Source organism: Schistocerca cancellata, chromosome 1 (genome assembly GCF_023864275.1).
Source record: "Schistocerca cancellata isolate TAMUIC-IGC-003103 chromosome 1, iqSchCanc2.1, whole genome shotgun sequence".
Lineage (NCBI taxonomy): Eukaryota > Metazoa > Arthropoda > Insecta > Orthoptera > Acrididae > Schistocerca > Schistocerca cancellata.
Genome location: NC_064626.1, coordinates 117,634,348 through 117,659,328, shown reverse-complemented (window position 1 = coordinate 117,659,328; position 24,981 = coordinate 117,634,348). Strand labels below are relative to the sequence as shown.

The window sequence follows — 24,981 nt, the reverse complement described above, 5'->3', positions numbered from 1 at the left end:
GAGTTGCTCTGTACAATCGTAGTAACACAGTCCTGCTATTAGATTCGCTCACGTGCGCTGCTTACAGATAAATGGGAATTGCACTCTTTAGAACAGCATCCACTCACAAAGTGGTAAACGACACACTGGGAACACTGTACGATTAGTCACATTTTTTGACTTTGGTTGACTGCTGTGTCACATCCGGCCCCCATCATATGTATACACTCCAACGGACGTGTGTGCCCTGTTAGCACATTTACCAGGAACGTTAGCTGCATCACCTCCCTGGCAATTCCATGCCGTGCTCGAAGCGTCAGCCATTGCTTGGTGACAGTGTGCTTCGATGAGAAGTGGACAGATGATGCATCTCTCTCGCCATCAGTTATAGGCGGGAATCATACTTAATGTAGTTTTCTGCAAGCGTCAGCGGAGCGTCAGACATCTCTGTCTGGTCTTCTCCCTTCATGCATCCACCAAGTCCACTCCTGGCAGTCTCCAGTAAAAGCCCCCTGTGCTGAAGCGAAAATTGCCGCCGTTTCTATAGATACAGAGTGCCATTGCTTACTGGGAACAGTTAAGGAACCATAGTACAATATCTTGTTGTGAAACTGTCTACTTTTCTCACTTGTGGCCGAGAAAACTGAAACCCTCTCACCTTGGGCTGGAAGAATTAAAGATCATGACTGGGATTACATACATTGACTCGTGAAGTAATACAAAATTATTTCACTCTTCATTGTATTTGTTTCTGTACAAAATGTGCGTTCTATTGCTATATTTCTATGTGTAGGTAAAAATTGGGTATTGAAAGAAAATTCCCGTGAACAGGGGCGTGAAGATATGGTTCCGCTTTTACAGCATTTACACATAGCAGCGTCATGGATCTACGAGAATTTTGCTTGTATGTGTAAGGCTAACATATACTCCTGGAAATGGAAAAAAGAACACATTGACACCGGTGTGTCAGACCCACCATACTTGCTTCGGACACTGCGAGAGGGCTGTACAAGCAATGATCACATGCACGGCACAGCGGACACACCAGGAACCGCGGTGTTGGCCGTCGAATGGCGCTAGCTGCGCAGCATTTGTGCACCGCCGCCGTCAGTGTCAGCCAGTTTGCCGTGGCATACGGAGCTCCATCGCAGTCTTTAACACTGGTAGCATGCCGCGACAGTATGGACGTGAACCGTATGTGCAGTTGACGGACTTTGAGTGAGGGCGTATAGTGGGCATGCAGGAGGCCGGGTGGACGTACCGCCGAATTGCTTAACACGTGGGGCGTGAGGTCTCCACAGTACATCGATGTTGTCGAGAGTGGTCGGCGGAAGGTGCACGTGCCCGTCGACCTGGGACCGGACCGCAGCGATGCACGGATGCACGCCAAGACCGTAGGATCCTACGCAGTGCCGTAGGGGACCGCACCGCCACTTCCCAGCAAATTAGGGAAACTGTTACTCCTGGGGTATCGGCGAGGACCATTCGCAACCGTCTCCATGAAGCTGGGCCACGGTCCCGCACACCGTTAGGCCGTCATCCGCTCACGCCCCGACATCGTGCAACCCGCCTCCAGTGGTGTCGCGACAGGCGTGAATGGAGGGACGAATGGAGACGTGTCGTCTTCAGCGATGAGAGTAGCTTCTGCCGTCGTGCCAATGATGGTCGTATGCGTGTTTGGCGCCGTGCAGTTGAGCGCCACGATCAGGACTGCATACGACCGAGGCACACAGGGCCAAAACCCGGCATCATGGTGTGGGGAGCGATCTCCTACACTGGCCGTACACCACTGGTGATCGTCGAGGGGACACTGAATAGTGCACGGTACATCCAAACCGTCATCGAACCCATCGTTCTACCATTCCTAGACCGGCAAGGGAACTTGCTGTTCCAACAGGACAATGCACATCCGCATGTATCCCATGCCACCCAACGTGCTCTAGAAGGTGTAAGTCAACTACCCTGGCCAGCAAGATCTCCGGATCTGTCCCCCATTGAGCATGTTTGGGACTGGATGAAGCGTCGTCTCACGCGGTCTGCACGTCCAGCACGAACGCTGGTCCAACTGAGGCGCCAGGTGGAAATGGCATGGCAAGCCGTTCCACAGGACTACATCCAGCATCTCTACGATCGTCTCCATGCGAGAATAGCAGCCTGCATTGCTGCGAAAGGTGGATATACACTGTACTAGTGCCGACATTGTGCATGCTCTGTTGCCTGTGTCTATGTGCCTGTGGGTCTATCAGTGTGATCATGTGATGTATCTGACCCCAGGAATGTGTCAATAAAGTTTCCCCTTCCTGGGACAATGAATTCACGGTGTTCTTATTTCAATTTCCAGGAGTGTATTTAAGCATAGAACTGAAGTCACAACAATTTCACCTTTTGAAGATGCTTGTGGTTACCCATATGTCAATTCCCATCTCGTGATTGGCACACATTTTTAAAAATTGCCCGTCCCTTGTGGGGATCGAACCCACGACCTTTGGATTAGAAGTCCAACGCGCTATCCTCTGCGCCAAAGGGACGCTGTGCAAGTGATGGTCTCAGATGTAAGAGATTCTGCAAGACATGACCCGTGCTACATGTCTCGCGTTACTTTTCTGATAGGCTTACTTTCAAATTTCTCTGAAGCAATTACATCAAAGACTCATTATTTATGTAACAGACACGATACATCGCTCCGAATCGCTCTGTTTACCATGGCTCTACTGATTGAAACACCTGCGTATTGACAGAGTTGCTCTGTACAATCGTAGTAACACAGTCCTGCTATTAGATTCGCTCACGTGCGCTGCTTACAGATAAATGGGAATTGCGCTCTTTAGAACAGCATCCACTCACAAAGTGGTAAACGACACACTGGGAACACTGTACGATTAGTCACATTTTTTGACTTTGGTTGACTGCTGTGTCACAGCCGGTCCCCATCATATGTATACACTCCAACGGACGTGTGTGCCCTGTTAGCACATTTACCAGGAACGTTAGCTGCATCACCTCCCTGGCAATTCCATGCCGTGCTCGAAGCGTCAGCCATTGCCTGGTGACAGTGTGCTTCGATGAGAAGTGGACAGATGATGCATCTCTCTCGCCGTCAGTTATAGGCGGGAATCATACTTAATGTAGTTTTCTGCAAGCGTCAGCGGAGCGTCAGACATCTCTGTCTGGTCTTCTCCCTTCATGCATCCACCACATCTGAGACCATCACTTGCACAGCGTCCCTTTGGCGCGGAGGATAGTGTGTTGGACTTCTAATCTAAAGGTCGTGGGTTCGATCCCCACAAGGGACGGGCAATTTTTAAAAATGTGTGCCAATCACGAGATGGGAATTGACATATGGGTAACCACAAGCGTCTTCAAAAGGTGAAAATTGTTGTGACTTCAGTTCTATGCTTAAATGGCAATTCCATGCCGTGCTCGAAGCGTCAGCCATTGCCTGGTGACAGTGTGCTTCGATGAGAAGTGGACAGATGATGCATCTCTCTCGCCGTCAGTTATAGGCGGGAATCATACTTAATGTAGTTTTCTGCAAGCGTCAGCGGAGCGTCAGACATCTCTGTCTGGTCTTCTCCCTTCATGCATCCACCAAGTCCACTCCTGGCAGTCTCCAGTAAAAGCCCCCTGTGCTGAAGCGAAAATTGCCGCCGTTTCTATAGATACAGAGTGCCATTGCTTACTGGGAACAGTTAAGGAACCATAGTACAATATCTTGTTGTGAAACTGTCTACTTTTCTCACTTGTGGCCGAGAAAACTGAAACCCTCTCACCTTGGGCTGGAAGAATTAAAGATCATGACTGGGATTACATACATTGACTCGTGAAGTAATACAAAATTATTTCACTCTTCATTGTATTTGTTTCTGTACAAAATGTGCGTTCTATTGCTATATTTCTATCTGTAGGTAAAAAATGGGTATTGAAATAAAATTCCAGTGAACAGGGGCGTGAAGATATGGTTCCGCTTTTACAGCATTTACACATAGCAGCGTCATGGATCTACGAGAATTTTGCTTGTATGTGTAAGGTTAACATATTTAAGCATAGAACAGAAGTCACAACAATTTTCACCTTTTGAAGACGCTTTTGGTTACCCATATGTCAATTCCCATCTCGTGATTGGCACACATTTTTAAAAATTGCCCGTCCGTTGTGGGGATCGAACCCACAACCTTTGGATTAGAAGTCCAACGCGCTATCATCTGCGCCAAAGGGACGCTGTGCAAGTGATGGTCTCAGATGTAAGAGATTCTGCAAGACATGACCCGTGCTACATGTCTCGCGTTACTTTTCTGATAGGCTTACTTTCATATTTCTCTGAAGCAATTACATCAAAGACTCATTATTTATGTAACAGACACGATACATCGCTCCGAATCGCTCTGTTTACCATGGCTCTACTGATTGAAACACCTGCGTATTGACAGAGTTGCTCTGTACAATCGTAGTAACACAGCCCTGCTATTAGATTCGCTCACGTGCGCTGCTTACAGATAAATGGGAATTGCGCTCTTTAGAACAGCATCCACTCACAAAGTGGTAAACGACACACTGGGAACACTGTACGATTAGTCACATTTTTTGACTTTGGTTGACTGCTGTGTCACAGCCGGCCCCCATCATATGTATACACTCCAACGGACGTGTGTGCCCTGTTAGCACATTTACCAGGAACGTTAGCTGCATCACCTCCCTGGCAATTCCATGCCGTGCTCGAAGCGTCAGCCATTGCTTGGTGACAGTGTGCTTCGATGAGAAGTGGACAGATGATGCATCTCTCTCGCCGTCAGTTATAGGCGGGAATCATACTTAATGTAGTTTTCTGCAAGCGTCAGCGGAGCGTCAGACATCTCTGTCTGGTCTTCTCCCTTCATGCATCCACCAAGTCCACTCCTGGCAGTCTCCAGTAAAAGCCCCCTGTGCTGAAGCGAAAACTGCCGCCGTTTCTATAGATACAGAGTGCCATTGCTTACTGGGAACAGTTAAGGAACCATAGTACAATATCTTGTTGTGAAACTGTCTACTTTTCTCACTTGTGGCCGAGAAAACTGAAACCCTCTCACCTTGGGCTGGAAGAATTAAAGATCATGACTGGGATTACATACATTGACTCGTGAAGTAATACAAAATTATTTCACTCTTCATTGTATTTGTTTCTGTACAAAATGTGCGTTCTATTGCTATATTTCTATCTGTAGGTAAAAATTGGGTATTGAAAGAAAATTCCCGTGAACTGGGGCGTGAAGATATGGTTCCGCTTTTACAGCATTTACACATAGCAGCGTCATGGATCTACGAGAATTTTGCTTGTATGTGTAAGGTTAACATATTTAAGCATAGAACTGAAGTCACAACAATTTTCACCTTTTGAAGACGCTTGTGGTTACCCATACGTCAATTCCCATCTCGTGATTGGCACACATTTTTAAAAATTGCCCGTCCCTTGTGGGGATCGAACCCACGACCTTTGGATTAGAAGTCCAACACACTATCCTCCGCGCCAAAGGGACGCTGTGCAAGTGATGGTCTCAGATGTAAGAGATTCTGCAAGACATGACCCGTGCTACATGTCTCGCGTTACTTTTCTGATAGGCTTACTTTCATATTTCTCTGAAGCAATTACATCAAAGACTCATTATTTATGTAACAGACACGATACATCGCTCCGAATCGCTCTGTTTACCATGGCTCTACTGATTGAAACACCTGCGTATTGACAGAGTTGCTCTGTACAATCGTAGTAACACAGTCCTGCTATTAGATTCGCTCACGTGCGCTGCTTACAGATAAATGGGAATTGCGCTCTTTAGAACAGCATCCACTCACAAAGTGGTAAACGACACACTGGGAACACTGTACGATTAGTCACATTTTTTTACTTTGGTTGACTGCTGTGTCACAGCCGGTCCCCATCATATGTATACACTCCAACGGACGTGTGTGCCCTGTTAGCACATTTACCAGGAACGTTAGCTGCATCACCTCCCTGGCAATTCCATGCCATGCTCGAAGCGTCAGCCATTGCTTGGTGACAGTGTGCTTCGATGAGAAGTTTACAGATGATGCATCTCTCTCGCTGTCAGTTATAGGCGGGAATCATACTTAATGTAGCTTTCTGCAAGCGTCAGCGGAGCGTCAGACATCTCTGTCTGGTCTTCTCCCTTCATGCATCCACCAAGTCAACTCCTGGCAGTCTCCAGTAAAAGCCCCCTGTGCTGAAGCGAAAATTGCCGCCGTTTCTATAGATACAGAGTGCCATTGCTTACTGGGAACAGTTAAGGAACCATAGTACAATATCTTGTTGTGAAACTGTCTACTTTTCTCACTTGTGGCCGAGAAAACTGAAACCCTCTCACCTTGGGCTGGAAGAATTAAAGATCATGACTGGGATTACATACATTGACTCGTGAAGTAATACAAAATTATTTCACTCTTCATTGTATTTGTTTCTGTACAAAATGTGCGTTCTATTGCTATATTTCTATCTGTAGGTAAAAATTGGGTATTGAAAGAAAATTCCCGTGAACAGGGGCGTGAAGATATGGTTCCGCTTTTACAGCATTTACACATAGCAGCGTCATGGATCTACGAGAATTTTGCTTGTATGTGTAAGGTTAACATATTTAAGCATAGAACTGAAGTCACAACAATTTTCACCTTTTGAAGACGCTTGTGGTTACCCATATGTCAATTCCCATCTCGTGATTGGCACACATTTTTAAAAATTGCCCGTCCCTTGTGGGGATCGAACCCACGACCTTTGGATTAGAAGTCCAACGCGCTATCCTCCGCGCCAAAGGGACGCTGTGCAAGTGATGGTCTCAGATGTAAGAGATTCTGCAAGACATGACCCGTGCTACATGTCTCGCGTTACTTTTCTGATAGGCTTACTTTCATATTTCTCTGAAGCAATTACATCAAAGACTCATTATTTATGTAACAGACACGATACATCGCTCCGAATCGCTCTGTTTACCATGGCTCTACTGATTGAAACACCTGCGTATTGACGGAGTTGCTCTGTACAATCGTAGTATCACAGTCCTGCTATTAGATTCGCTCACGTGCGCTGCTTACAGATAAATGGGAATTGCGCTCTTTAGAACAGCATCCACTCACAAAGTGGTAAACGACACACTGGGAACACTGTACGATTAGTCACATTTTTTGACTTTGGTTGACTGCTGTGTCACAGCCGGTCCCCATCATATGTATACACTCCAACGGACGTGTGTGCCCTGTTAGCACATTTACCAGGAACGTTAGCTGCATCACCTCCCTGGCAATTCCATGCCGTGCTCGAAGCGTCAGCCATTGCTTGGTGACAGTGTGCTTCGATGAGAAGTGGACAGATGATGCATCTCTCTCGCCGTCAGTTATAGGCGGGAATCATACTTAATGTAGTTTTCTGCAAGCGTCAGCGGAGCGTCAGACATCTCTGTCTGGTCTTCTCCCTTCATGCATCCACCAAGTCCACTCCTGGCAGTCTCCAGTAAAAGCCCCCTGTGCTGAAGCGAAAATTGCCGCCGTTTCTATAGATACAGAGTGCCATTGCTTACTGGGAACAGTTAAGGAACCATAGTACAATATCTTGTTGTGAAACTGTCTACTTTTCTCACTTGTGGCCGAGAAAACTGAAACCCTCTCACCTTGGGCTGGAAGAATTAAAGATCATGACTGGGATTACATACATTGACTCGTGAAGTAATACAAAATTATTTCACTCTTCATTGTATTTGTTTCTGTACAAAATGAGCGTTCTATTGCTATATTTCTATCTGTAGGTAAAAATTGGGTATTGAAAGAAAATTCCCGTGAACAGGGGCGTGAAGATATGGTTCCGCTTTTACAGCATTTACACATAGCAGCGTCATGGATCTACGAGAATTTTGCTTGTATGTGTAAGGTTAACATATTTAAGCATAGAACTGAAGTCACAACAATTTTCACCTTTTGAAGACGCTTGTGGTTACCCATATGTCAATTCCCATCTCGTGATTGGCACACATTTTTAAAAATTGCCCGTCCCTTGTGGGGATCGAACCCACGACCTTTGGATTAGAAGTCCAACGCGCTATCCTCTGCGCCAAAGGGACGCTGTGCAAGTGATGGTCTCAGATGTAAGAGATTCTGCAAGACATGACCCGTGCTACATGTCTCGCGTTACTTTTCTGATAGGCTTACTTTCATATTTCTCTGAAGCAATTACATCAAAGACTCATTATTTATGTAACAGACACGATACATCGCTCCGAATCGCTCTGTTTACCATGGCTCTACTGATTGAAACACCTGCGTATTGACAGAGTTGCTCTGTACAATCGTAGTAACACAGTCCTGCTATTAGATTCGCTCACGTGCGCTGCTTACAGATAAATGGGAATTGCGCTCTTTAGAACAGCATCCACTCACAAAGTGGTAAACGACACACTGGGAACACTGTACGATTAGTCACATTTTTTGACTTTGGTTGACTGCTGTGTCACAGCCGGTCCCCATCATATGTATACACTCCAACGGACGTGTGTGCCCTGTTAGCACATTTACCAGGAACGTTAGCTGCATCACCTCCCTGGCAATTCCATGCCGTGCTCGAAGCGTCAGCCATTGCTTGGTGACAGTGTGCTTCGATGAGAAGTGGACAGATGATGCATCTCTCTCGCCGTCAGTTATAGGCGGGAATCATACTTAATGTAGTTTTCTGCAAGCGTCAGCGGAGCGTCAGACATCTCTGTCTGGTCTTCTCCCTTCATGCATCCACCAAGTCCACTCCTGGCAGTCTCCAGTAAAAGCCCCCTGTGCTGAAGCGAAAATTGCCGCCGTTTCTATAGATACAGAGTGCCATTGCTTACTGGGAACAGTTAAGGAACCATAGTACAATATCTTGTTGTGAAACTGTCTACTTTTCTCACTTGTGGCCGAGAAAACTGAAACCCTCTCACCTTGGGCTGGAAGAATTAAAGATCATGACTGGGATTACATACATTGACTCGTGAAGTAATACAAAATTATTTCACTCTTCATTGTATTTGTTTCTGTACAAAATGTGCGTTCTATTGTTATATTTCTATCTGTAGGTAAAAATTGGGTATTGAAAGAAAATTCCCGTGAACAGGGGCGTGAAGATATGGTTCCGCTTTTACAGCATTTACACATAGCAGCGTCATGGATCTACGAGAATTTTGCTTGTATGTGTAAGGTTAACATATTTAAGCATAGAACTGAAGTCACAACAATTTTCACCTTTTGAAGACGCTTGTGGTTACCCATATGTCAATTCCCATCTCGTGATTGGCACACATTTTTAAAAATTGCCCGTCCCTTGTGGGGATCGAACCCACGACCTTTGGATTAGAAGTCCAACACGCTATCCTCTGCGCCAAAGGGACGCTGTGCAAGTGATGGTCTCAGATGTAAGAGATTCTGCAAGACATGACCCGTGCTACATGTCTCGCGTTACTTTTCTGATAGGCTTACTTTCATATTTCTCTGAAGCAATTACATCAAAGACTCATTATTTATGTAACAGACACGATACATCGCTCCGAATCGCTCTGTTTACCATGGCTCTACTGATTGAAACACCTGCGTATTGACAGAGTTGCTCTGTACAATCGTAGTAACACAGTCCTGCTATTAGATTCGCTCACGTGCGCTGCTTACAGATAAATGGGAATTGCGCTCTTTAGAACAGCATCCACTCACAAAGTGGTAAACGACACACTGGAAACACAGTACGATTAGTCACATTTTTTGACTTTGGTTGACTGCTGTGTCACAGCCGGTCCCCATCAAATGTATACACTCCAACGGACCTGTGTGCCCTGTTAGCACATTTACCAGGAACGTTAGCTGCATCACCTCCCTGGCAATTCCATGCCGTGCTCGAAGCGTCAGCCATTGCTTGGTGACAGTGTGCTTCGATGAGAAGTGGACAGATGATGCATCTCTCTCGCCGTCAGTTATAGGCGGGAATCATACTTAATGTAGTTTTCTGCAAGCGTCAGCGGAGCGTCAGACATCTCTGTCTGGTCTTCTCCCTTCATGCATCCACCAAGTCCACTCCTGGCAGTCTCCAGTAAAAGCCCCCTGTGCTGAAGCGAAAATTGCCGCCGTTTCTATAGATACAGAGTGCCATTGCTTACTGGGAACAGTTAAGGAACCGTAGTACAATATCTTGTTGTGAAACTGTCTACTTTTCTCACTTGTGGCCGAGAAAACTGAAACCCTCTCACCTTGGGCTGGAAGAATTAAAGATCATGACTGGGATTACATACATTGACTCGTGAAGTAATACAAAATTATTTCACTCTTCATTGTATTTGTTTCTGTACAAAATGAGCGTTCTATTGCTATATTTCTATCTGTAGGTAAAAATTGGGTATTGAAAGAAAATTCCCGTGACCAGGGGCGTGAAGATATGGTTCCGCTTTTACAGCATTTACACATAGCAGCGTCATGGATCTACGAGAATTTTGCTTGTATGTGTAAGGTTAACATATTTAAGCATAGAACTGAAGTCACAACAATTTTCACCTTTTGAAGACGCTTGTGGTTACCCATATGTCAATTCCCATCTCGTGATTGGCACACATTTTTAAAAATTGCCCGTCCCTTGTGGGGTTCGAACCCACGACCTTTGGATTAGAAGTCCAACGCGCTATCCTCTGCGCCAAAGGGACGCTGTGCAAGTGATGGTCTCAGATGTAAGAGATTCTGCAAGACATGACCCGTGCTACATGCCTCGCGTTACTTTTCTGATAGGCTTACTTTCATATTTCTCTGAAGCAATTACATCAAAGACTCATTATTTATGTAACAGACACGATACATCGCTCCGAATCGCTCTGTTTACCATGGCTCTACTGATTGAAACACCTGCGTATTGACAGAGTTGCTCTGTACAATCGTAGTAACACAGTCCTGCTATTAGATTCGCTCACGTGCGCTGCTTACAGATAAATGGGAATTGCGCTCTTTAGAACAGCATCCACTCACAAAGTGGTAAACGACACACTGGGAACACTGTACGATTAGTCACATTTTTTGACTTTGGTTGACTGCTGTGTCACAGCCGGTCCCCATCATATGTATACACTCCAACGGACGTGTGTGCCCTGTTAGCACATTTACCAGGAACGTTAGCTGCATCACCTCCCTGGCAATTCCATGCCGTGCTCGAAGCGTCAGCCATTGCTTGGTGACAGTGTGCTTCGATGAGAAGTGGACAGATGATGCATCTCTCTCGCCGTCAGTTATAGGCGGGAATCATACTTAATGTAGTTTTCTGCAAGCGTCAGCGGAGCGTCAGACATCTCTGTCTGGTCTTCTCCCTTCATGCATCCACCAAGTCCACTCCTGGCAGTCTCCAGTAAAAGCCCCCTGTGCTGAAGCGAAAATTGCCGCCGTTTCTATAGATACAGAGTGCCATTGCTTACTGGGAACAGTTAAGGAACCATAGTACAATATCTTGTTGTGAAACTGTCTACTTTTCTCACTTGTGGCCGAGAAAACTGAAACCCTCTCACCTTGGGCTGGAAGAATTAAAGATCATGACTGGGATTACATACATTGACTCGTGAAGTAATACAAAATTATTTCACTCTTCATTGTATTTGTTTCTGTACAAAATGTGCGTTCTATTGCTATATTTCTATCTGTAGGTAAAAATTGGGTATTGAAAGAAAATTCCCGTGAACAGGGGCGTGAAGATATGGTTCCGCTTTTACAGCATTTACACATAGCAGCGTCATGGATCTACGAGAATTTTGCTTGTATGTGTAAGGTTAACATATTTAAGCATAGAACTGAAGTCACAACAATTTTCACCTTTTGAAGACGCTTGTGGTTACCCATATGTCAATTCCCATCTCGTGACTGGCACACATTTTTAAAAATTGACCGTCCTTTGTGGGGATCGAACCCACAACCTTTGGATTAGAAGTCCAACGCGCTATCCTCTGCGCCAAAGGGACGCTGTGCAGTTGATGGTCGTAGATGTAAGAGATTCTGCAAGACATGACCCGTGCTACATGCCTCGCGTTACTTTTCTGATAGGCTTACTTTCATATTTCTCTGAAGCAATTACATCAAAGACTCATTATTTATGTAACAGACACGATACATCGCTCCGAATCGCTCTGTTTACCATGGCTCTACTGATTGAAACACCTGCGTATTGACAGAGTTGCTCTGTACAATCGTAGTAACACAGTCCTGCTATTAGATTCGCTCACGTGCGCTGCTTACAGATAAATGGGAATTGCGCTCTTTAGAACAGCATCCACTCACAAAGTGTAAACGACACACTGGGAACACTGTACGATTAGTCACATTTTTTGACTTTGGTTGACTGCTGTGTCACAGCCGGTCCCCATCACATGTATACACTCCAACGGACGTGTGTGCCCTGTTAGCACATTTACCAGGAACGTTAGCTGCATCACCTCCCTGGCAATTCCATGCCGTGCTCGAAGCGTCAGCCATTGCTTGGTGACAGTGTGCTTCGATGAGAAGTGGACAGATGATGCATCTCTCTCGCCGTCAGTTATAGGCGGGAATCATACTTAATGTAGTTTTCTGCAAGCGTCAGCGGAGCGTCAGACATCTCTGTCTGGTCTTCTCCCTTCATGCATCCACCAAGACCACTCCTGGCAGTCTCCAGTAAAAGCCCCCTGTGCTGAAGCGAAAATTGCCGCCGTTTCTATAGATACAGAGTGCCATTGCTTACTGGGAACAGTTAAGGAACCATAGTACAATATCTTGTTGTGAAACTGTCTACTTTTCTCACTTGTGGCGGAGAAAACTGAAACCCTCTCACCTTGGGCTGGAAGAATTAAAGATCATGACTGGGATTTCATACATTGACTCGTGAAGTAATACAAAATGATTTCACTCTTCATTGTATTTGTTTCTGTACAAAATGTGCGTTCTATTGCTATATTTCTATCTGTAGGTAAAAATTGGGTATTGAAAGAAAATTCCCGTGAACAGGGGCGTGAAGATATGGTTCCGCTTTTACAGCATTTACACATAGCAGCGTCATGGATCTACGAGAATTTTGCTTGTATGTGTAAGGTTAACATATTTAAGCATAGAACTGAAGTCACAACAATTTTCACCGTTTGAAGACGCTTGTGGTTACCCATATGTCAATTCCCATCTCGTGATTGGCACACATTTTTAAAAATTGCCCGTCCCTTGTGGGGATCGAACCCACGACCTTTGGATTAGAAGTCCAACGCGCTATCCTCTGCGCCAAAGGGACACTGTGCAGGTGATGGTCTCAGATGTAAGAGATTCTGCAAGACATGACCCGTGCTACATGTCTCGCGTTACTTTTCTGATAGGCTTACTTTCATATTTCTCTGAAGCAATTACATCAAAGACTCATTATTTATGTAACAGACACGATACATCGCTCCGAATCGCTCTGTTTACCATGGCTCTACTGATTGAAACACCTGCGTATTGACAGAGTTGCTCTGTACAATCGTAGTAACACAGTCCTGCTATTAGATTCGCTCACGTGCGCTGCTTACAGATAAATGGGAATTGCGCTCTTTAGAACAGCATCCACTCACGAAGTGGTAAACGACACACTGGGAACACTGTACGATTAGTCACATTTTTATACTTTGGTTGACTGCTGTGTCACAGCCGGTCCCCATCATATGTATACACTCCAACGGACATGTGTGTGCCTGTTAGCACATTTACCAGGAACGTTAGCTGCATCACCTCCCTGGCAATTCCATGCCGTGCTCGAAGCGTCAGCCATTGCTTGGTGACAGTGTGCTTCGATGAGAAGTGGACAGATGATGCATCTCTCTCGCCGTCAGTTATAGGCGGGAATCATACTTAATGTAGTTTTCTGCAAGCGTCAGCGGAGCGTCAGACATCTCTGTCTGGTCTTCTCCCTTCATGCATCCACCAAGACCACTCCTGGCAGTCTCCAGTAAAAGCCCCCTGTGCTGAAGCGAAAATTGCCGCCGTTTCTATAGATACAGAGTGCCATTGCTTACTGGGTACAGTTAAGGAACCATAGTACAATATCTTGTTGTGAAACTGTCTACTTTTCTCACTTGTGGCCGAGAAAACTGAAACCCTCTCACCTTGGGCTGGAAGAATTAAAGATCATGACTGGGATTACATACATTGACTCGTGAAGTAATACAAAATTATTTCACTCTTCATTGTATTTGTTTCTGTACAAAATGTGCGTTCTATTGCTATATTTCTATCTGTAGGTAAAAATGGGGTATTGAAAGAAAATTCCCGTGAACAGGGGCGTGAAGATATGGTTCCGCTTTTACAGCATTTACACATAGCAGCGTCATGGATCTACGAGAATTTTGCTTGTATGTGTAAGGTTAACATATTTAAGCATAGAACTGAAGTCACAACAATTTTCACCTTTTGAAGACGCTTGTGGTTACCCATATGTCAATTCCTATCTCGTGATTGGCACACATTTTTAAAAATTGCCCGTCCCTTGTTGGGATCGAACCCACGACCTTTGGATTAGAGGTCCAACGCGCTATCCTCTGCGCCAAAGGGACGCTGTGCAAGTGATGGTCTCAGATGTAAGAGATTCAGCAAGACATGACCCGTGCTACATGTCTCGCGTTACTTTTCTGATAGGCTTACTTTCATATTTCTCTGAAGCAATTACATCAAAGACTCATTATTTATGTAACAGACACGATACATCGCTCCGAATCGCTCTGTTTACCATGGCTCTACTGATTGAAACACCTGCGTATTGACAGAGTTGCTCTGTACAATCGTAGTAACACAGTCCTGCTATTAGATTCGCTCACGTGCGCTGCTTACAGATAAATGGGAATTGCGCTCTTTAGAACAGCATCCACTCACAAAGTGGTAAACGACACACTGGGAACACTGTACGATTAGTCACATTTTTTGACTTTGGTTGACTGCTGTGTCACAGCCGGTCCCCATCATATGTATACACTCCAACGGACGTGTGTGCCCAGTTAGCACATTTACCAGGAGCGTTAGCTGCATCACCTCCCTGGCAATTCCATGCCGTGCTCGAAGCGTCAGCCATTGCTTGGTGACAGTGTGCTTCGATGAGAAGTGGACAGATGATGCATCTCTCTCGCCGTCAGTTATAGGCGGGAATCATACGATATGTAGTTTTCTGCAAGCGTCAGCGGAGCGTCAGACATCTCTGTCTGGTCTTCTCCCTTCTTGCATCCACCAAGTCCACTCCTGGCAGTCTCCAGTAAAAGCCCCCTGTGCTGAAGCGAAAATTGCCGCCGTTTCTATAGATACAGAGTGCCATTGCTTACTGGGAACAGTTAAGGAACCATAGTACAATATCTTGTTGTGAAACTGTCTACTTTTCTCACTTGTGGCCGAGAAAACTGAAACCCTCTCACCTTGGGCTGGAAGAATTAAAGATCATGACTGGGATTACATACATTGACTCGTGAAGTAATACAAAATTATTTCACTCTTCATTGTATTTGTTTCTGTACAAAATGTGCGTTCTATTGTTATATTTCTATGTGTAGGTAAAAATTGGGTATTGAAAGAAAATTCCCGTGAACAGGGGCGTGAAGATATGGTTCCGCTTTTACAGCATTTACACATAGCAGCGTCATGGATCTACGAGAATTTTGCTTGTATGTGTAAGGTTAACATATTTAAGCATAGAACTGAAGTCACAACAATTTTCACCTTTTGAAGACGCTTGTGGTTACCCATATGTCAATTCCCATCTCGTGATTGGCACACATTTTTAAAAATTGCCCGTCCCTTGTGGGGATCGAACCCACGACCTTTGGATTAGAAGTCCAACGCGCTATCCTCTGCGCCAAAGGGACGCTGTGCAAGTGATGGTCTCAGATGTAAGAGATTCTGCAAGACATGACCCGTGCTACATGTCTCGCGTTACTTTTCTGATAGGCTTACTTTCATATTTCTCTGAAGCAATTACATCAAAGACTCATTATTTATGTAACAGACACGATACATCGCTCCGAATCGCTCTGTTTACCATGGCTCTACTGATTGAAACACCTGCGTATTGACAGAGTTGCTCTGTACAATCGTAGTAACACAGTCCTGCTATTAGATTCGCTCACGTGCGCTGCTTACACATAAATGGGAATTGCGCTCTTTAGAACAGCATCCACTCACAAAGTGGTAAACGACACACTGGGAACACTGTACGATTAGTCACATTTTTTGACTTTGGTTGACTGCTGTGTCACAGCCGGTCCCCATCATATGTATACACTCCAACGGACGTGTGTGCCCTGTTAGCACATTTACCAGGAACGTTAGCTGCATCACCTCCCTGGCAATTCCATGCCGTGCTCGAAGCGTCAGCCATTGCTTGGTGACAGTGTGCTTCGATGAGAAGTGGACAGATGATGCATCTCTCTCGCCGTCAGTTATAGGCGGGAATCATACTTAATGTAGTTTTCTGCAAGCGTCAGCGGAGTGTCAGACATCTCTGTCTGGTCTTCTCCCTTCATGCATCCACCAAGACCACTCCTGGCAGTCTCCAGTAAAAGCCCCCTGTGCTGAAGCGAAAATTGCCGCCGTTTCTATAGATACAGAGTGCCATTGCTTACTGGGAACAGTTAAGGAACCATAGTACAATATCTTGTTGTGAAACTGTCTACTTTTCTCACTTGTGGCCGAGAAAACTGAAACCCTCTCGCCTTGGGCTGGAAGAATTAAAGATCATGACTGGGATTACATACATTGACTCGTGAAGTAATACAAAATTATTTCACTCTTCATTGTATTTGTTTCTGTACAAAATGTGCGTTCTATTGCTATATTTCTATCTGTAGGTAAAAATTGGGTATTGAAAGAAAATTCCCGTGAACAGGGGCGTGAAGATATGGTTCCGCTTTTACAGCATTTACACATAGCAGCGTCATGGATGTACGAGAATTTTGCTTGTATGTGTAAGGTTAACATATTTAAGCATAGAACTGAAGTCACAACAATTTTCACCTTTTGAAGACGCTTGTGGTTACCCATATGTCAATTCCCATCTCGTGATTGGCACACATTTTTAAAAATTGCCCGTCCCTTGTGGGGATCGAACCCACGACCTTTGGATTAGAAGTCCAACACGCTATCCTCTGCGCCAAAGGGACGCTGTGCAAGTGATGGTCTCAGATGTAAGAGATTCTGCAAGACATGACCCGTGCTACATGTCTCGCGTTACTTTTCTGATAGGCTTACTTTCATATTTCTCTGAAGCAATTACATCAAAGACTCATTATTTATGTAACAGACACGATACATCGCTCCGAATCGCTCTGTTTACCATGGCTCTACTGATTGAAACACCTGCGTATTGACAGAGTTGCTCTGTACAATCGTAGTAACACAGTCCTGCTATTAGATTCGCTCACGTGCGCTGCTTACAGATAAATGGGAATTGCGCTCTTTAGAACAGCATCCACTCACAAAGTGGTAAACGACACACTGGGAACACTGTACGATTAGTCACATTTTTTGACTTTGGTTGACTGCTGTGTCACAGCCGGTCCCCATCATCTGTATACACTCCAACGGACGTGTGTGCCCTGTTAGCACATTTACCAGGAACGTTAGCTGCATCACCTCCCTGGCAATTCCATGCCGTGCTCGAAGCGTCAGCCATTGCTTGGTGACAGTGTGCTTCGATAAGAAGTGGACAGATGATGCATCTCTCTCGCCGTCAGTTATAGGCGGGAGTCATACTTAATGTAGTTATCTGCAAGCGTCAGCGGAGCGTCAGACATCTCTGTCTGGTCTTCTCCCTTCATGCATTCACTAAGACCACTCCTGGCAGTCTCCAGTAAAAGCCCCCTGTGCTGAAGCGAAAATTGCCGCCGTTTCTATAGATACAGAGTGCCATTGCTTACTGGGAACAGTTAAGGAACCATAGTACAATATCTTGTAGTGAAACTGTCTACTTTTCTCACTTGTGGCCGAGAAAACTGAAACCCTCTCACCTTGGGCTGGAAGAATTAAAGATCATGACTGGGATTACATACATTGACTCGTGAAGTAATACAAAATTATTTCACTCTTCATTGTATTTGTTTCTGTACAAAATGTGCGTTCTATTGCTATATTTCTATGTGTAGGTAAAAATTGGGTATTGAAAGAAAATTCCCGTGAACAGGGGCGTGAAGATATGGTTCCGCTTTTACAGCATTTACACATAGCAGCGTCATGGATCTACGAGAATTTTGCTTGTATGTGTAAGGTTAACATATTTAAGCATAGAACTGAAGACACAACAATTTTCACCTTCTGAAGACGCTTGTGGTTACCCATATGTCAATTCCCATCTCGTGATTGGCACACATTTTTAAAAATTGCCCGTCCCTTGTGGGTATCGAACCCACGACCTTTGGATTAGAAGTCCAACGCGCTATCCTCTGCGCCAAAGGGACGCTGTGCAAGTGATGGTCTCAGATGTAAGAGATTCTGCAAGACATGACCCGTGCTACATGTCTCGCGTTACTTTTCTGATAGGCTTACTTTCATATTTCTCTGAAGCAATTACATCAAAGACTCATTATTTATGTAACAGACACGATACATCGCTCCGAATCGCTCTGTTTACCATGGCTCTACTGATTGAAACACCTGCGTATTGACAGAGTTGCTCTGTACAATCGTAGTAACACAGTCCTGCTATTAGATTCGCTCACGTGCGCTGCTTACAGATAAATGGGAATTGCGCTCTTTAGAACAGCATCCACTCACAAAGTGGTAAACGACACACTGGGAACACTGTACGATTAGTCACATTTTTTGACTTTGGTTGACTGCTGTGTCACAGCCGGTCCCCATCATATGTATACACTCCAACGGACGTGTGTGCCCTGTTAGCACATTTACCAGGAACGTTAGCTGCATCACCTCCCTGGCAATTCCATGCCGTGCTCGAAGCGTCAGCCATTGCTTGGTGACAGTGTGCTTCGATGAGAAGTGGACAGATGATGCATCTCTCTCGCCGTCAGTTACAGGCGGGAATCATACGATATGTAGTTTTCTGCAAGCGTCAGCGGAGCGTCAGACATCTCTGTCTGGTCTTCTCCCTTCATGCATCCACCAAGACCACTCCTGGCAGTCTCCAGTAAAAGCCCCCTGTGCTGAAGCGAAAATTGCCGCCGTTTCTATAGATACAGAGTGCCATTGCTTACTGGGAACAGTTAAGGAACCATAGTACAATATCTTGTTGTGAAACTGTCTACTTTTCTCACTTGTGGCCGAGAAAACTGAAACCCTCTCACCTTGGGCTGGAAGAATTAAAGATCATGACTGGGATTACATACATTGACTCGTGAAGTAATACAAAATTATTTCACTCTTCATTGTATTTGTTTCTGTACAAAATGTGCGTTCTATTGCTATATTTCTATGTGTAGGTAAAAATTGGGTATTGAAAGAAAATTCCCGTGAACAGGGGCGTGAAGATATGGTTCCGCTTTTACAGCATTTACACATAGCAGCGTCATGGATCTACGAGAATTTTGCTTGTATGTGTTCTATTTAAGCATAGAACTGAAGTCACAACAATTTTCACCTTTTGAAGACGCTTGTGGTTACCCATATGTCAATTCCCATCTCGTGATTGGCACACATTTTTAAAAATTGCCCGTCCCTTGTGGGGATCGATCCAACAACCTGTGGATTAGAAGTCCAATGCGCTATCCTCTGCGCCAAAGGGACGCTGTACAAGTGATGGTCTCAGATGTAAGAGATTCTGCAAGACATGACCCATGCTAAATGTCTCGCGTTACTTTTCTGATAGGCTTACTTTCATATTTCTCTGAAGCAATTACATCAAAGACTCATTATATATGTAACAGACACGATACATCGCTCCGAGTCGCTCTGTTTACCATGGCTCTACTGCTTGAAACACCTGCGTATTGACAGAGTTGCTCTGTACAATCGTAGTAACACAGTCCTGCTATTAGATTCGCTCACGTGCGCTGCTTACAGATAAATGGGAATTGCGCTCTTTAGAACAGCATCCACTCACAAAGTGGTAAACGACACACTGGGAACACTGTACGATTAGTCACATTTTTTGACTTTGGTTAACTGCTGTGTCACAGCCGGTCACCATCATATGTATACACTCCAACGGACGTGTGTGCCCTGTTAGCACATTTACCAGGAACGTTAGCTGCATCACCTCCCTGGCAATTCCATGCCGTGCTCGAAGCGTCAGCCATTGCTTGGTGACAGTGTGCTTCGATGAGAAGTGGACAGATGATGCATCTCTCTCGCCGTCAGTTATAGGCGGGAATCATACGATATGTAGTTTTCTGCAAGCGTCAGCGGAGCGTCAGACATCTCTGTCTGGTCTTCTCCCTTCATGCATCCACCAAGACCACTCCTGGCAGTCTCCAGTAAAAGCCCCCTGTGCTGAAGCGAAAATTGCCGCCGTTTCTATAGATACAGAGTGCCATTGCTTACTGGGAACAGTTAAGGAACCATAGTACAATATCTTGTTGTGAAACTGTCTACTTTTCTCACTTGTGGCCGAGAAAACTGAAACCCTCTCACCTTGGGCTGGAAGAATTAAAGATCATGACTGGGATTACATACATTGACTCGTGAAGTAATACAAAATTATTTCACTCTTCATTGTATTTGTTTCTGTACAAAATGTGCGTTCTATTGCTATATTTCTATGTGTAGGTAAAAATTGGGTATTGAAAGAAAATTCCCGTGAACAAGGGCGTGAAGATATGGTTCCGCTATTACAGCATTTACACATAGCAGCGTCATGGATCTACGAGAATTTTGCTTGTATGTGTAAGGTTAACATATTTAAGCATAGAACTGAAGTCACAACAATTTTCACCTTTTGTAGACGCTTGTGGTTACCCATATGTCAATTCCCATCTCGTGACTGGCACACATTTTTAAAAATTGCCCCTCCCTTGTGGGGATCGAACCCACGACCTTTGGAGTAGAAGTCCAACGCGCTATCCTCTGCCCCAAAGGGACGCTGTGCAAGTGATGGTCTCAGATGTAAGAGATTCTGCAAGACATGACCCGTGCTACATGCCTCGCGTTACTTTTCTGATAGGCTTACTTTCATATTTCTCTGAAGCAATTACATCAAAGACTCATTATTTATGTAACAGACACGATACATCGCTCCGAGTCGCTCTGTTTACCATGGCTCTACTGCTTGAAACACCTGCGTATTGACAGAGTTGCTCTGTACAATCGTAGTAACACAGTCCTGCTATTAGATTCGCTCACGTGCGCTGCTTACAGATAAATGGGAATTGCGCTCTTTAGAACAGCATCCACTCACAAAGTGGTAAACGACACACTGGGAACACTGTACGATTAGTCACATTTTTTGACTTTGGTTAACTGCTGTGTCACAGCCGGTCACCATCATATGTATACACTCCAACGGACGTGTGTGCCCTGTTAGCACATTTACCAGGAACGTTAGCTGCATCACCTCCCTGGCAATTCCATGCCGTGCTCGAAGCGTCAGCCATTGCTTGGTGACAGTGTGCATCGATGAGAAGTGGACAGATGATGCATCTCTCTCGCCGTCAGTTATAGGCGGGAATCATACTTAATGTAGTTTTCTGCAAGCGTCAGCGGAGCGTCAGACATCTCTGTCTGGTCTTCTCCCTTCATGCATCCACAAAGACCACTCCTGGCAGTCTCCAGTAAAAGCCCCCTGTGCTGAAGCGAAAATTGTCGCCGTTTCTATAGATACAGAGTGCCATTGCTTACTGGGAACAGTTAAGGAACCATAGTACAATATCTTGTTGTGAAACTGTCTACTTTTCTCACTTGTGGCCGAGAAAACTGAAACCCTCTCACCTTGGGCTGGAAGAATTAAAGATCATGACTGGGATTACATACATTGACTCGTGAAGTAATACAAAATTATTTCACTCTTCATTGTATTTGTTTCTGTACAAAATGTGCGTTCTATTGGTATATTTCTATGTGTAGGTAAAAATTGGGTATTGAAAGAAAATTCCCGTGAACAGGGGCGTGAAGATATGGTTCCGCTTTTACAGCATTTACACATAGCAGCGTCATGGATCTACGAGAATTTTGCTTGTATGTGTAAGGTTAACATATTTAAGCATAGAACTGAAGTCACAACAATTTTCACCTTTTGAAGACGCTTGTGGTTACCCATATGTCAATTCCCATCTCGTGATAGGCACACATTTTTAAAAATTGCCCGTCCCTTGTGGGGATCGAACCCACGACCTTTGGATTAAAAGTCCAACGCGCTATCCTCTGCGCCAAAGGGACGCTGTGCAAGTGATGGTCTCAGATGTAAGAGATTCTGCAAGACATGACCCGTGCTACATGTCTCGCGTTACTTTTCTGATAGGCTTACTTTCATATTTCTCTGAAGCAATTACATCAAAGACTCATTATTTATGTAACAGACACGATACATCGCTCCGAGTCGCTCTGTTTACCATGGCTCTACTGCTTGAAACACCTGCGTATTGACAGAGTTGCTCTGTACAATCGTAGTAACACAGTCCTGCTATTAGATTCGCTCACGTGCGCTGCTTACAGATAAATGGGAATTGCGCTCTTTAGAACAGCATCCACTCACAAAGTGGTAAACGACACACTGGGAACACTGTACGATTAGTCACATTTTTTGACTTTGGTTAACTGCTGTGTCACAGCCGGTCACCATCATATGTATACACTCCAACGGACGTGTGTGCCCTGTTAGCACATTTACCAGGAACGTTAGCTGCATCACCTCCCTGGCAATTCCATGCCGTGCTCGAAGCGTCAGCCATTGCTTGGTGACAGTGTGCATCGATGAGAAGTGGACAGATGATGCATCTCTCTCGCCGTCAGTTATAGGCGGGAATCATACTTAATGTAGTTTTCTGCAAGCGTCAGCGGAGCGTCAGACATCTCTGTCTGGTCTTCTCCCTTCATGCATCCACAAAGACCACTCCTGGCAGTCTCCAGTAAAAGCCCCCTGTGCTGAAGCGAAAATTGTCGCCGTTTCTATAGATACAGAGTGCCATTGCTTACTGGGAACAGTTAAGGAACCATAGTACAATATCTTGTTGTGAAACTGTCTACTTTTCTCACTTGTGGCCGAGAAAACTGAAACCCTCTCACCTTGGGCTGGAAGAATTAAAGATCATGACTGGGATTACATACATTGACTCGTGAAGTAATACAAAATTATTTCACTCTTCATTGTATTTGTTTCTGTACAAAATGTGCGTTCTATTGGTATATTTCTATGTGTAGGTAAAAATTGGGTATTGAAAGAAAATTCCCGTGAACAGGGGCGTGAAGATATGGTTCCGCTTTTACAGCATTTACACATAGCAGCGTCATGGATCTACGAGAATTTTGCTTGTATGTGTAAGGTTAACATATTTAAGCATAGAACTGAAGTCACAACAATTTTCACCTTTTGAAGACGCTTGTGGTTACCCATATGTCAATTCCCATCTCGTGATTGGCACACATTTTTAAAAATTGCCCGTCCCTTGTGGGGATCGAACCCACGACCTGTGGATTAGAAGTCCAATGCGCTATCCTCTGCGCCAAAGGGACGCTGTGCCAGTGATGGTCTCAGATGTAAGAGATTCTGCAAGACATGACCCATGCTAAATGTCTCGCGTTACTTTTCTGATAGGCTTACTTTCATATTTCTCTGAAGCAATTACATCAAAGACTCATTATTTATGTAACAGACACGATACATCGCTCTGAGTCGCTCTGTTTACCATGGCTCTACTGATTGAAACACCTGCGTATTGACAGAGTTGCTCTGTACAATCGTAGTAACACAGTCCTGCTATTAGATTCGCTCACGTGCGCTGCTTACAGATAAATGGGAATTGCGCTCTTTAGAACAGCATCCACTCACAAAGTGGTAAACGACACACTGGGAACACTGTACGATTAGTCACATTTTTTGACTTTGGTTGACTGCTGTGTCACAGCCGGTCCCCATCATATGTATACACTCCAACGGACGTGTGTGCCCTGTTAGCACATTTACCAGGAACGTTAGCTGCATCACCTCCCTGGCAATTCCATGCCGTGCTCGAAGCGTCAGCCATTGCTTGGTGACAGTGTGCATCGATGAGAAGTGGACAGATGATGCATCTCTCTCGCCGTCAGTTATAGGCGGGAATCATACTTAATGTAGTTTTCTGCAAGCGTCAGCGGAGCGTCAGACATCTCTGTCTGGTCTTCTCCCTTCATGCATCCACAAAGACCACTCCTGGCAGTCTCCAGTAAAAGCCCCCTGTGCTGAAGCGAAAATTGCCGCCGTTTCTATAGATACAGAGTGCCATTGCTTACTGGGAACAGTTAAGGAACCATAGTACAATATCTTGTTGTGAAACTGTCTACTTTTCTCACTTGTGGCCGAGAAAACTGAAACCCTCTCACCTTGGGCTGGAAGAATTAAAGATCATGACTGGGATTACATACATTGACTCGTGAAGTAATACAAAATTATTTCACTCTTCATTGTATTTGTTTCTGTACAACATGTGCGTTCTATTGCTATATTTCTATCTGTAGGTAAAAATTGGGTATTGAAAGAAAATTCCCGTGAACAGGGGCGTGAAGATATGGTTCCGCTTTTACAGCATTTACACATAGCAGCGTCATGGATCTACGAGAATTTTGCTTGTATGTGTAAGGTTAACATATTTAAGCATAGAACTGAAGTCACAACAATTTTCACCTTTTGAAGACGCTTGTGGTTACCCATATGTCAATTCCCATCTCGTGATTGGCACACATTTTTAAAAATTGCCCGTCCCTTGTGGGGATCGAACCCACGACCTTTGGATTAGAAGTCCAACGCGCTATCCTCTGCGCCAAAGGGACGCTGTGCAAGTGATGGTCTCAGATGTAAGAGACTCTGCAAAACATGACCCGTGCTACATGTCTCGCGTTACTTTTCTGATAGGCTTACTTTCATATTTCTCTGAA

The 24,981-nt window shown here is 44.8% G+C and overlaps 19 non-coding genes across 19 annotated transcripts; 1 reads left to right on the top strand and 18 right to left on the bottom strand.

Moving 5' to 3' along the window:
- Nucleotides 1–2,434: 2,434 nt before the first annotated feature.
- Trnar-ucu (transfer RNA arginine (anticodon UCU)) lies at nucleotides 2,435–2,507 on the bottom strand. The gene has a single exon. It is a non-coding gene; the product is annotated as a tRNA-Arg (tRNA).
- A 692-nt stretch (nucleotides 2,508–3,199) lies between these two features.
- On the top strand, nucleotides 3,200–3,272 carry Trnar-ucu (transfer RNA arginine (anticodon UCU)). The gene has a single exon. It is a non-coding gene; the product is annotated as a tRNA-Arg (tRNA).
- An 851-nt stretch (nucleotides 3,273–4,123) lies between these two features.
- Trnar-ucu (transfer RNA arginine (anticodon UCU)) lies at nucleotides 4,124–4,196 on the bottom strand. The gene has a single exon. It is a non-coding gene; the product is annotated as a tRNA-Arg (tRNA).
- Nucleotides 4,197–5,416: 1,220 nt separating this feature from the next.
- Nucleotides 5,417–5,489, bottom strand: Trnar-ucu (transfer RNA arginine (anticodon UCU)). Its single transcript has one exon. It is a non-coding gene; the product is annotated as a tRNA-Arg (tRNA).
- Nucleotides 5,490–6,709: 1,220 nt separating this feature from the next.
- Nucleotides 6,710–6,782, bottom strand: Trnar-ucu (transfer RNA arginine (anticodon UCU)). Its single transcript has one exon. It is a non-coding gene; the product is annotated as a tRNA-Arg (tRNA).
- A 1,220-nt stretch (nucleotides 6,783–8,002) lies between these two features.
- Trnar-ucu (transfer RNA arginine (anticodon UCU)) lies at nucleotides 8,003–8,075 on the bottom strand. Its single transcript has one exon. It is a non-coding gene; the product is annotated as a tRNA-Arg (tRNA).
- A 1,220-nt stretch (nucleotides 8,076–9,295) lies between these two features.
- Trnar-ucu (transfer RNA arginine (anticodon UCU)) lies at nucleotides 9,296–9,368 on the bottom strand. The gene has a single exon. It is a non-coding gene; the product is annotated as a tRNA-Arg (tRNA).
- Nucleotides 9,369–10,588: 1,220 nt separating this feature from the next.
- Trnar-ucu (transfer RNA arginine (anticodon UCU)) lies at nucleotides 10,589–10,661 on the bottom strand. The gene has a single exon. It is a non-coding gene; the product is annotated as a tRNA-Arg (tRNA).
- Nucleotides 10,662–11,881: 1,220 nt separating this feature from the next.
- Trnar-ucu (transfer RNA arginine (anticodon UCU)) lies at nucleotides 11,882–11,954 on the bottom strand. The gene has a single exon. It is a non-coding gene; the product is annotated as a tRNA-Arg (tRNA).
- A 1,219-nt stretch (nucleotides 11,955–13,173) lies between these two features.
- Trnar-ucu (transfer RNA arginine (anticodon UCU)) lies at nucleotides 13,174–13,246 on the bottom strand. The gene has a single exon. It is a non-coding gene; the product is annotated as a tRNA-Arg (tRNA).
- Nucleotides 13,247–14,467: 1,221 nt separating this feature from the next.
- Trnar-ucu (transfer RNA arginine (anticodon UCU)) lies at nucleotides 14,468–14,540 on the bottom strand. Its single transcript has one exon. It is a non-coding gene; the product is annotated as a tRNA-Arg (tRNA).
- A 1,220-nt stretch (nucleotides 14,541–15,760) lies between these two features.
- Trnar-ucu (transfer RNA arginine (anticodon UCU)) lies at nucleotides 15,761–15,833 on the bottom strand. Its single transcript has one exon. It is a non-coding gene; the product is annotated as a tRNA-Arg (tRNA).
- Nucleotides 15,834–17,053: 1,220 nt separating this feature from the next.
- On the bottom strand, nucleotides 17,054–17,126 carry Trnar-ucu (transfer RNA arginine (anticodon UCU)). Its single transcript has one exon. It is a non-coding gene; the product is annotated as a tRNA-Arg (tRNA).
- Nucleotides 17,127–18,346: 1,220 nt separating this feature from the next.
- On the bottom strand, nucleotides 18,347–18,419 carry Trnar-ucu (transfer RNA arginine (anticodon UCU)). The gene has a single exon. It is a non-coding gene; the product is annotated as a tRNA-Arg (tRNA).
- Nucleotides 18,420–19,631: 1,212 nt separating this feature from the next.
- Nucleotides 19,632–19,704, bottom strand: Trnar-ucu (transfer RNA arginine (anticodon UCU)). Its single transcript has one exon. It is a non-coding gene; the product is annotated as a tRNA-Arg (tRNA).
- Nucleotides 19,705–20,920: 1,216 nt separating this feature from the next.
- On the bottom strand, nucleotides 20,921–20,997 carry Trnar-ucu (transfer RNA arginine (anticodon UCU)). Its single transcript has one exon. It is a non-coding gene; the product is annotated as a tRNA-Arg (tRNA).
- A 1,220-nt stretch (nucleotides 20,998–22,217) lies between these two features.
- Trnak-uuu (transfer RNA lysine (anticodon UUU)) lies at nucleotides 22,218–22,290 on the bottom strand. Its single transcript has one exon. It is a non-coding gene; the product is annotated as a tRNA-Lys (tRNA).
- A 1,220-nt stretch (nucleotides 22,291–23,510) lies between these two features.
- Nucleotides 23,511–23,583, bottom strand: Trnar-ucu (transfer RNA arginine (anticodon UCU)). The gene has a single exon. It is a non-coding gene; the product is annotated as a tRNA-Arg (tRNA).
- A 1,220-nt stretch (nucleotides 23,584–24,803) lies between these two features.
- Trnar-ucu (transfer RNA arginine (anticodon UCU)) lies at nucleotides 24,804–24,876 on the bottom strand. The gene has a single exon. It is a non-coding gene; the product is annotated as a tRNA-Arg (tRNA).
- Nucleotides 24,877–24,981: the final 105 nt, after the last annotated feature.